This window comes from Hypanus sabinus, chromosome 3 (genome assembly GCF_030144855.1).
Source record: "Hypanus sabinus isolate sHypSab1 chromosome 3, sHypSab1.hap1, whole genome shotgun sequence".
NCBI classification, from domain to species: Eukaryota; Metazoa; Chordata; class Chondrichthyes; order Myliobatiformes; family Dasyatidae; genus Hypanus; species Hypanus sabinus.
The window spans coordinates 20,338,263-20,349,386 of record NC_082708.1 but is presented as its reverse complement, the minus strand read 5'-3'; the positions used below and the strand labels follow the sequence as shown (position 1 = coordinate 20,349,386).

Below are 11,124 nucleotides of genomic sequence, written 5' to 3'. Positions count from 1 at the left end.
CCACTCACGCGGAACAAAGGGCAAATTGCCCAAGCTGTAACAAAATTATACATGAAAGATCACAAACAAGAGAAAACCTGCAGATACTGGAAATCCAAGCAACACACACACAAACTCCTGAAGGAGGGTCTCGACCCGAAACGTCGACTGTACTTCTCCCTATAGATGCTGCCTGGCCTGCTGCGTTCCACCAGCATTTTGTGTGTGTTGCTTGAATTACCAGCACCTGCAGATTTCCCTCGTGTTTACGTTTTCAAACACACACAAAATGCTGGAGGAACTCAGCAGGCCAGGCAGCATCTATGGGGGAAAAAAGTAAACAGTTGACGATTCGGGCCAAGACCCTTATGAAAGATCAATTGTCCACTTTTCCTCTACAGATGCTACCCGACTTGTTGAGTTCCCCCAGCAGTTTGTTCTTGGCTGGGGTCCTTGTTTGTAACAAATATAAATGACTTAAATGTGAATTTAGGAAATACAATTAATAACTTTGCAGGTAAGTTAAAATTGTTGGTGTTGTGGATAGAGAAGAAGGTTGTCTAAGGCCACAGCAAGATTTAAATCAGGCTGGCAGGCGGAATGTAATCCAGAAAGGTGTGAAAAGTGTGGAACATGCCGTCTTTTTCATGACTACCATCAGGAAGGAGGTACAGGAATCTGAAGGCCCACACTCAACCATTCAGAAACAGCTTCTCCCCCTCTGCCATCAGAATCCTGCATGGACCATGAGCCCTACCTCATTATTGGTTTTCTTCTGCACTATTTCTTTATAATTCGTAGTAATATTTTTGCCTTGCACTATACTGCTGCCAAAACACAGCACATTTCACGACGTACAAAGACTGATAATATACCCGATTCTTATTTTTAGTTGATGCATTTTGGGAAAGTGTGCAGCTCCAAAAGAAATCGTCAAATATTCCCGTTTAGAACTACTACAGCTGCAGTCCACAGTCATAGCCATGGGTACTTAAGTAAGCAACATTATTTTACAATGTTCACTACTTGTTTAATTTTTCTATATATTTATTGTATAGTGTTTTTTATGTATTGCATTGTATTGCTGCCTACAAATTTCACATCTGTCAGCGATACCGAAAATAATTCTGATTCTGAAGTTCAGTAGGAGAAGGACATACACATTAAATGGTCGGTCACTAAGAAACGTGTTGAACAGCGGGACCTTGGGATTCAGGTTCATAGTTCTTCGAAAGTGGCCACACAGGTTGATGGGGCAATTGAGGGCATATGACATGCTTGCCTTCACAGGTTAGGGAATACTATGTAGAAGTTGGGACATGATGTTGCAACTTTACAGAACGTTGGTTAGACTACATTCGGTAGTAAAGATGTGGTGGTGCTGGAGAGCAGATTAATCACACTTGTTGCCATGATTGGAGGAATCTAATTACCGGGAGTGATTCAATAGCCTGGGTTTATTTCTTCTGGAGCAGAGGAGCCTGATGAAAGTATATAAAATTGTTAAAAGTATAGGTAGGGTAGATAGTCAAACACTTTTGCCCATGCTAGTGTAACAACAATAAGATCAAAGGAAGGAGCCTTAGAACCATAGAACACTACAGCACAGTGCAGGCCCATGTTGTGCCGACCCATATAATCCTTAAAAAAAAGTACTAAACCCACACTACCCCATAACCCTCTATTTTTCTTTCATTCACGTGCCTGTCGAAGAGGCTCTTAAATACCCCTAATGTTTTAGCCTCCACCGCCATCCCTGGCAAGTCATTCCAGGCACTCACAACCCTCTGTGTAAAAAAACTTACCCCTGATGTCTCCCCTAAACTTCCCTCCCTTGATTTTGTACATATAAAGGGGATTTGAGGGGAAAGTATTTTTTACACAGAGAGTGGTTGTCATCTGATTTGTCTGCCAGGGAAGTGGGTGCCATTTGACACAGTCAATACATTTAAGAGACTTTTCGACAGTTACTTAAATAGGCAAGACATGGGAATATGCAGTTGTAATGCAGGCAAATGGGTTTGGTGTAGATTGGCAAAAAGGTATGGTTTTCTGTATTGCATGACTGTATGGCAAATACTTGTTAAACTGATGTAGACATGCAGAATGACTGATAATCTGCGATCTGTTAATGCAGAAATGCTGATGGCTTGGTGCCTGGCTTGCCACCTGGTGATCACATGCTCCCTCTCAAACACTGGGGCCCTTGTTTCCACCCTTTCTTTCACCTACTTGGGCATGATTTAAGCAATGAATAACTGATTCAAAATCAAAGCAGAACCATTGCCGCTCGCCTGCGACTGCCACAGGGTTGTTACACTTGCATGACGCACCCTCAGCACTTGTGAAATGATTGCTCCAAAGAGTTGAATCCTTTATTAGCAACCATATCGTCTTCAGTTAGTAACCGTACAATCCTGAGGTGATATTCAGTGGTCAGCAAAGATATGACCTCTGCTGGCCCCAAGCCACAAAATAAATAAGAATGCGTAACTTATTCCCTTTCGCTTTTACCACACCTCCACTAATGTGACTAGTTACTGTAATAAATGCACGACACAGAATACAAGGATCCTACAGTAGCCTGAAATGTCTCCAAGTACCACACCACTACAGTTCTAAGGGTGCCTAATCTGCAGAGTCTTACACCAGTTGATAGAGTAATTGACAAAAGAACCGAAAAGAGACATGAAGAAAAATATAAGCAGAAGAAACTTGGCAGATGCAAATCCATAGAAACACGCACAAAACGCTGGAGGAACTCAGCAAGTCAGGCAGCATCTATGGAAATGAACAGTCGACATTTTGGGCTGAGACCTTTCATCAGGACTGGAAAGGAAGAGGGGAAGAAGCCAGAATAAAAAGGGAGGGGGAGGGGAAGGAGGATAACTAGAAGGTGACAGGTGGGTGGGGAAGGTAATGAGTTGGAGAGCAAGGAACCTGATAGGAGAGAGAGTGGTGTATAGGAAGTGGGGGGGGGAACCCAGGGGGAGGTGATAGACAGATGAGAAGAGGTAAAAGGTGTAGGGAATGGAAGTAGAGGAAGGGAGAGGAAATTTTATTTTACTGGAAGGAGAATTCGATATTCATGCCATCAGGTTGGAGGATGCCCAGATGGAATGTAAGTTGTTGCTCCTCTGGCCTGACAGTGGCCTCACCTTGGCACATGAAGAAAAGTATTTTACACAGCAAATGATTATAACGAAAGAGGTAGATATAAGTGTGGCAGTTATGAAGTAGCTATATGTCAGAGAAGAACTGTAAACTATTTTGGAAAGAGTGTAAGGTTTGGCAAGAGGGCAGGGGAATGTTGTATGGTGGCGTGGAGCTAGAATGGACTCTGGGCTGAATGGTTTTCCGTTCTGTGACATTCATTCCTTCCACCACCCGTGCATGCTGTGGCTACAGTCTATGTCATCTACAAGATATATTACTTGTCTAGGTTGTTCTGAAACCACTTGACCTGATAACCTTTTTTTAGAATCTTCTGCTTTGATTCCTACAAGCATTTTGGAAAAATGGTGACTTTTGCTGCAACTGTCTACCTAGGTTTTCATTGCATCGTCTTTACTTATGTAGAATCATAGAGCACTATAGTGCAGAAACAGGCTCTTCAGCCCATCTAGTCCATGCAAACCTGGTCTTCTGAGTGAGCCAATTGATACAATAGATAGCTGGTGGCCTAACTTTTATTGTTATGTATAAACAACCTAACCGTTGCAGATTTGGTCTAGCAGTGTATTTCTTGCAGTGGTGAGTTAGGACCTGAGTCAAATTGCAATGTGACAAGTTCTAATATCAAATTAGATCTTTCGGGATTCTGCTGCTTGTTATCTTTCTGAGCTCCTTTACAGATTTATGCCACTTTATCTCTTTATCTGTCTACGTTTTGTTCAGAGATGGTTTTCCTCCACGTGGAAAAGTATTTTACCACACATTTCCTCCACATATATATATGTGTTTATATATAATCAGGGATGTTCCTTTGGTGGTGACCAATGTTTGTTGTTAGTGATGTTTACTTTTTGAACTATGCCCATTGCTTGACTTCAGGATGAAAGTATTTTTAGAGCTTAAAGTTAACTCTGTTGGTTTCTTATGAAATATTGGTTGATATTTTTTATTCTCAAGGTTTGCAATTTCTCTCAGTGACCTTTGCTGAGTAGGGAGAAGGTTGCCAGCATTGAGATAATTTATCATTTTGCACTTTGTTTTGCTATTGACATTGGTTAAGCTACAATACATTTAACTTTTGCTTTGTAGACTATTATTTCAGGAATGATTAACACTTTCACTTGTTTAACAAAGATGATGGTTAAACTATAATTTGAGAGAAAGCAAAATCAGATTTTTTTTTAACATGGAACTATATATAGAGCTTTGGAAGAAATAATCCACAGACAACTTTATGTATATTTAAAACAGAGGTTGATAGATTTTTGATTGATCAGGTCAAGATGGGATATGGGGAAAAGGCATGAGATTGGGGCTGAGAGGGTACAGGCATGATGAAATGACGGAGAAGACGCGATGAACCAAATACCCTAATTCTGCTCTAATATCTTATGGTCTTATGGTGATTTCTCCCTCATGTGACTCTGAATCCATCTAAGTTATTTTTTATAGCAACACTCACAAATTGCTGGAGGAATTGAGCAAGTCAGGCAACATCAATGGGAATGAATAACCAGTCAACGTTTCTGGCTGAAGTCCCTGATGAATGGTTTCGGCCCAAAACGTCGACTGTATATTTCTATAGATGCTGCCTGACCTGCTGCGGTCCTCCAGCATTTAATGTGTGTTGCTTTGGATTTCCTGCATCTGCATCTTTTTCATGTTTATAATTTACCATTTTGTTGGTCTAACCTTTCATTGTAGATAGCTAATCAATGGGGGTGGTGTGGTGTGGGGGGTAAAGGTGGATATGGCATTGGGCAGGGAGAAGATTCATCTCCACATATTGTGAAATGCCATCAGTTAATCAGCTACATTGTGATCTTCAAGGAAGAACAGAGTAACTATATTGACATGGAACTATGTCCTTGGTGTTAATTCTGTCGCAGTGGATACTATTTCTTTCGTTGATGACTCACATGCTAAATAGCTTCCTGTCTTATTGGAAAACTGAGCCTCAATGAATGGAAAGAGGAACTGATTGCTCAGGGTCCACCACCTGATTTGGTAATCCTTCTTTAAATGTTGAGAGAAAAGGAGAAGGATACCTGAGAAGGGTTGTCACAATTTTGAGGAAAGATTTCCCTAGGTTTTCAATATCATGTCTCCAAAATTAATTCTGTTTGTATTGAACTAGGGCAGGGGTCAGCAACCTTTACCACTGAAAGAGCCACTTGGACCCATTTCCCACAGAAAAGAAAACACTGGGAGCCGCAAAACCCGTTTGACATTTAAAATGAAATAACACTGCATACAACGTTTTGTTTTGCCTTTATGCTATGTATAAACAAACTATAATGTGTTGCATTTATGAAATTGATGAACTCCTGCAGAGAAAACGAAATTACATTTCTGCATGCAACAAAAACATTTTGAACTCCGAAAAAAAGACGTTGGGTTGAAGGTTACTTTTAAGTAAAATACTCAATGTCTATTTGAGTCCTTCTTGTATTTATGAAAAACGCCAAACTTAAATTTGCCGCCTGCAGCAAACCAAAAATAACGTCAGCCAGCTGTCAACCTGAAAAATAAAAGGACTATTTCACTGAACAATGAAAACATATGAATATACGTAAAATAATAGGCAATTAAAATATTTATCATACTTGTTCAGGTTGACTCACACCTGACAATGCAGTCGTATTCAGTAGGGATGGATCGATGCTTAGGGGAGTGACCGGGAAGGATAATGTGTTTTTTTCCTCTCTGAACTCACAGAAGAGTTTCCCAAACGATGTTTGCATTGCGATGATTGCAACATGTAAATACTCCGAATTTATCATGTCGTGACATTGTTTGAACTCTCTCAAATTGGGGAAGTGAGACAATGTGCCTTTCTGTAAATCTCTGGCAAGCACCGTCAACTTGTGCTCGAATGCCAAAACATCCTCCAACATGTGCAGGGCTGTACGTCCTTTCCCCTGAAGAGCTGTGTTCAGCGTGTTCAGGTGCGCTGTCATGTCTACCATGAAGTGTAGCTTTTCCAGCCACTCTGGCTGTTCCAGCTCAGGAAAGTTGAGCCCTTTGCTGCCCAGGAAAGTTTTCACTTGTTCCAGACACGCGACAAAGCGTTTCAGCACCTTCCCTCTGGACAGCCAGCGATAAAAACACGTTGTAGCGGTTGCTACACGCAGTCAGTAAACTGCAGTCAAAGATAGCTTTATTCGAACTAAACAGCCTTGCTTTTCAGCCTCCCTCAACCCGCCCCCCATGGGCGCGGATGCTGCAAAAGACACGTACTCACAAACCCCCGTAGGCTATCTCCCTTAGCCTGAACGCTGGCTAATTGTGAGCCGGTTCGGATATGTCAGGAAATGGGTCGCCACAACGTCTTAATTAGATTGTACAAGATCACCATAATCTTCAAATTTAGATTTACATTTCAAAAACTAACAAACTAACATAAAATACATTTTAATTAAATACTGACCATGTAGCGGTGTGCCACACGCAGCGCTAAAATTACGACACGGAGTCGGTAACTGCCGTCGAAGGAAAAAACTTTATTCGAAATCTTCAGCCTCACTTTTAAGCCTCCCTCAACCGGCCCCCCATGGAGCAGAGGCTCCAAAGCTCTGTGCTCGCAAACCCCGTAGGCTATCTAATTGTGAGTCGGTTCGGATGTGCCAGGAAAAGGGTCGCCACAACCAATTATTTCTCAAAGCAACAGGGAGCCGCAGCACCGACGTAAAAGAGCCACATGTGGCTCCGGAGCCGCGGGTTGCCGACCCCCGAACTAGGGGCTCTTTTGAGATCCAAGTCTTTTTAAGCCATAAGACATAGGAGCAGAATTAGGCTATTCGGCCCATCGAGTCTGCTTGCCAGGTGATCATGGCTGATTTATTTTCTTTCTCACCCTAAGCCTTCATTCCTCTGCTTTCTCCCCATAAATCTGAAGCACTTATTATTCAAGAGTTTATCAAACTCCTCTTTAAATATACCCAATGACTTGCTCTCCACAGCAGTATGCGGCGATGAATTCCTGGATTCACAACTCTCTGGCTAAGGCAATTTCTCATTATCTCTGTTCTAAAGGACATCCTTCTATTCTGAGGCTGCTCCCCCACTATTGGAACCATCCTTTCCACATTCACTCTATTTTGACCTTTCAGTATTTGGCAGGCTTCAATGAGATCCCCCGTCATTCTTCTAAACTCCAGCGAGTACAGACCCAGAGCTATCAAACACTCCTCTTATGTTAAATCTTTCATTCCTGGGGTCATACTAATATACCTCTTCTGGACCTTCTCTAATTTAATAGGAGGATAATTGGAGATAAAGTGCAGGAAAACTTTCGGAGCGTTGAGAGGGATAATGCATCAGCCATGATGGAATGACGAAGAAAACTCAATGGCCTGAATGGCCCAATTTTGCTCCTATTCTTATGGCCATTTACTATTATTGAAAGCTTAATCACTACAATTTTGAGAAATAATTGGATTTGTCTATGATTGAAGGTAAGTTTCAGGACTTCCAGTAAGCAGTCTTTATGCCATCACTTAATTTCCACAGATGTTATATTCAAGAGCTTCTGCAGATCCAGAGTAAGACACACAAAATGCTGGAGGAACTCAGCATGTCTGGCAGCATCTATGGAGAGGAATAAAGAACCAACGTTCTGGGCCAAGACCCTTCATCGGGACTGGCCGATGCTTCTGGCTGAGACCCTTCATCAGAACTACTGATGTTTTGGGACTGATGAAAAGTCGTGGCCTGAAATGTTGGCTCTTTATACCTCTCCATAGATGTTGCCCGACCTGCTGAGTTCCTCCAGCATTTTGTGTGTGTTCCTCATATGTTTCATTGGGATGGTTTGTACTTTCATATCTCAGATAAAGTTGCTGGAAAATGGTTCACTTCAGGATTTCATGACGTAATCTAGGCTGACACTTCTGAACTTCTACATGGTGTGAAGATGAGAGATAGAGTTTAGCTCTATACTACATGACTCACCGCTTGTGACCAGAGCTGATTGTTTTGGCAGAGGAAGTGCTCTGTGTTCCAACAACCTCATCTCTCACCTTAATGACTTAATTCACCAGACAAAGAATTGTGTCTGTTGAGCTGTCTGGTTCAACATCAGTCAAGGTAGGTACAACACAGCAATATCTGAACACATGCTGATTGCAGCTGAATTTTCTCCAAACCTTTCCTGTCACGCTAATTACAGAATTCTCAGTTTTGTTCTACACCACTTTATAAACTTGCTTAATTATAAATACATTCATGTTATTTATTCATTCTTATCATGTAAATAGATCAATGAATCTATCTATTTAATTATAATTATGTTCTTGGAATTATGAATTAAACTCCAGCCCATCAAGTCCCTGGGTGTGCAAAAGTCTTAGGCACATATATACAGCTAGGGTGCTTAAGCTTTTTGCACAGTACTGTAGTAATTCTATGTATTGCATTGTACTGTTGTTGCCGCTGCAAAAAAAAACAGATTTCTTGATCTATGTGAGTGATGATAATCCTGATTCTGATGTGTGTTTCTGTTGTGGACAGAGAGTATGAAGGGGGCAGAGAGAAGGGAATCATGGTTTGGAAAAGGGGAGTGAGTGGGAGAGAGACATTCAGTAATGATCAATAAACCAATTGATTGCAATCATATAATCTTACCTGGTGTCTCAGGACTGTGCGTTTCTGCACCCGTGTCTTCTCCTCTCCAGCACTTCTCTGCTACTTGTCCCACACCCCTCCCAAGGCTCCACCCTTGCCAATCCCAACATCAAGACATACAAAAAAACTGGATGAACTCAGCAGGTCGGGCAGCATCTGTTGAAAGAAGCAGACAACGTTCCGGGTCGAAACCCTTCCTCAGGACCAACATCTGTTGCTCCTGCCAGATTTTCCACCTCACTCTCTGCTCCACAAATACAGTACCGTACAATGGTTTAGGTACCCTAGCTGGTTATTGTGCCTAAGACTTTTGCACAGTATTGTATGCCTGGCCCAACACACAGGGTGTAGTGAGCCCCAAGGGAAAGGCAGTAATTGGAAAAGGTTCAGTGTAAGTGTGGGACATAATTAATTGACACTATTCTTCACTAAAAGTAGTCATACTGGAGAAGTGCGATAAACTAAACAATGAGAGATCTCATGAGACCTTTTCTGTTACAATTGAGCATAGATATTAGTAGCTGCTGTTATAAGTATAATTGAATTTATCAATGTAATTGTATAATTCAGGATCCTGTTTCTGTGCTGCATGAATCCATTTATAATTAATAAATGGGCCACTCAGCCCATCTACGGTACATCGGCTAAAAATAATTATTAAGACTAGTTGTACTTCTTTGAAGGTTATGACATTAATCAGTGCTTGTGCATCTTTTAAATGTGGAGGGTTCCTGCTATGTGGTCTGTTTGGGCATTGAGTACCACCTGTGATGCCTCTCAGGTGAATTTTTTTTTCCCTCATCTTCCTTTTGATCCTTTTAGATGGGAAGGATCAAAATTAGCATGGAGCTCCCAGTACCAGAATACAATGACCCAAACCATCAGCTGTCCATTTCTCACTGCACTAGCTGTCTGTCTTGACGACTTTTTACAGCAGTTTGTGTATTTTTGTTGTATATCCTGATTTATGGCTGTTGACTTCTGCAGTAGATCAAACAGGTTGGGTTAAACTGGGAAGTATCTGTTGCTGCTCCTGGCTTCTTCTGCTGTATTCACTCTCTTCGAGTAGTAGAAGTGCAGTCCCTACAGTCGAGTCTGATGTTCTCGTGACTGTTGAAGGGGTCTATTGTAGAGGCTGACCTGGATCACCACGAGACTTAACCTGGGATGTTAGGGTGGATTCCCTTAATTGAGAATGCCTGTACATGACCTTGTTTAACATAGGGAGGCTGATTCACAGACAGCCTACCCACAGTTCTTGACGGTAAGGAATGCAAGACAACTGGGGACCCTTCACTGCTACAGCCTTCCTCCACCTTCACAGCCATTGTGATGTGTCATCATCTCCTGCCAGATCCACTGTTGATGTCTTGGTTGGATGATCTTTGCCTGGAATCTCCCCCTTGACCTTAACGCCATGTGTGGCTGTACCAGGAGCTAGGCGCCAGAGGGCTAAACTCCAGACAGTCAGTCTCAGAATCTCAGTATTCAGAGCCCATCCATCAAGTAGGGATGTTTAAGCAGTTGTCTGGCTAGAGGGATGGGGGGGGGGGGGGTTACCAGAGAACGTTAATGGACCAAGGCTAGTGAACTGCCTTTGAAGCCTCAGATGCTCCTGGACCGCATGCTGAGCTCCTGCAGCAGATTGATTGTTGCCAATAAAACTCAGAGAGGTAATCAGGCAATTAGCCTTCAATATACTGCAGTTCACCAGTGCCTCTGCTTTCTGGGGAAGCTGAAGAGATCTGGTCTGTGCAAACTACTATGGCCTTCTACAGATGCGCAGTTGTGAGCAACCTAATGTGGTGCAGAAACTGCAGTGTGGTGGACAGGAACTCTCTACCACAGGTAGTTAAATCTGCGCAGCGCATCACCGGCATCAGACTACCCCCCCATCAAGGTCATACAGTCGATACAGAAAGGCAAAAGGCCAGCAATGTCATGAATATCCCAGCCATCCTGCTCATGAAAGAGGCTCCGTGGCATCTAGCCCGGGAGCACCGGACTCAAAGTGGATGGATCAACACCTAAATGACACCCCCACCCATTGACCCACCGCCCCCACATCCCTCATCACCCCCACATACAAATCATCTCGAGTCACTTTACACACATCAAGTCAAGTCAAGTCACTTTTATTGTCATTTCGACCATAACTGCTGGTACAGTGCATAGTAAAAATGAGACAACGTTTTTCAGGACCACGGTGTTACATGACACAGTACAAAAACTAGACGGAACTACGTTAAAAAAAAACACAGAGAAAGCTACACTAGACTACAGACCTATACAGGATTACATAAAGTGCACAAAAACAGTGCAGGCATTACAATAAATAATAAACAA

The 11,124-nt window shown here is 42.3% G+C and overlaps 1 protein-coding gene across 2 annotated transcripts in view; it reads left to right on the top strand.

Moving 5' to 3' along the window:
• LOC132391080 (cohesin subunit SA-2-like) overlaps window positions 1–11,124 on the top strand; it is a 136,219-nt gene that overhangs the window by 1,082 nt on the left and 124,013 nt on the right. The window contains exon 2 of one of the 2 annotated variants that reach the window (XM_059963805.1): window positions 872–974. The exons of the other annotated variant lie outside the window; for it this stretch is intronic. The gene's annotated coding sequence lies outside the window, so the exon portion shown is untranslated. The remainder of the gene's footprint in view (window positions 1–871; window positions 975–11,124) is intronic. 2 annotated transcript variants of the gene reach the window in all.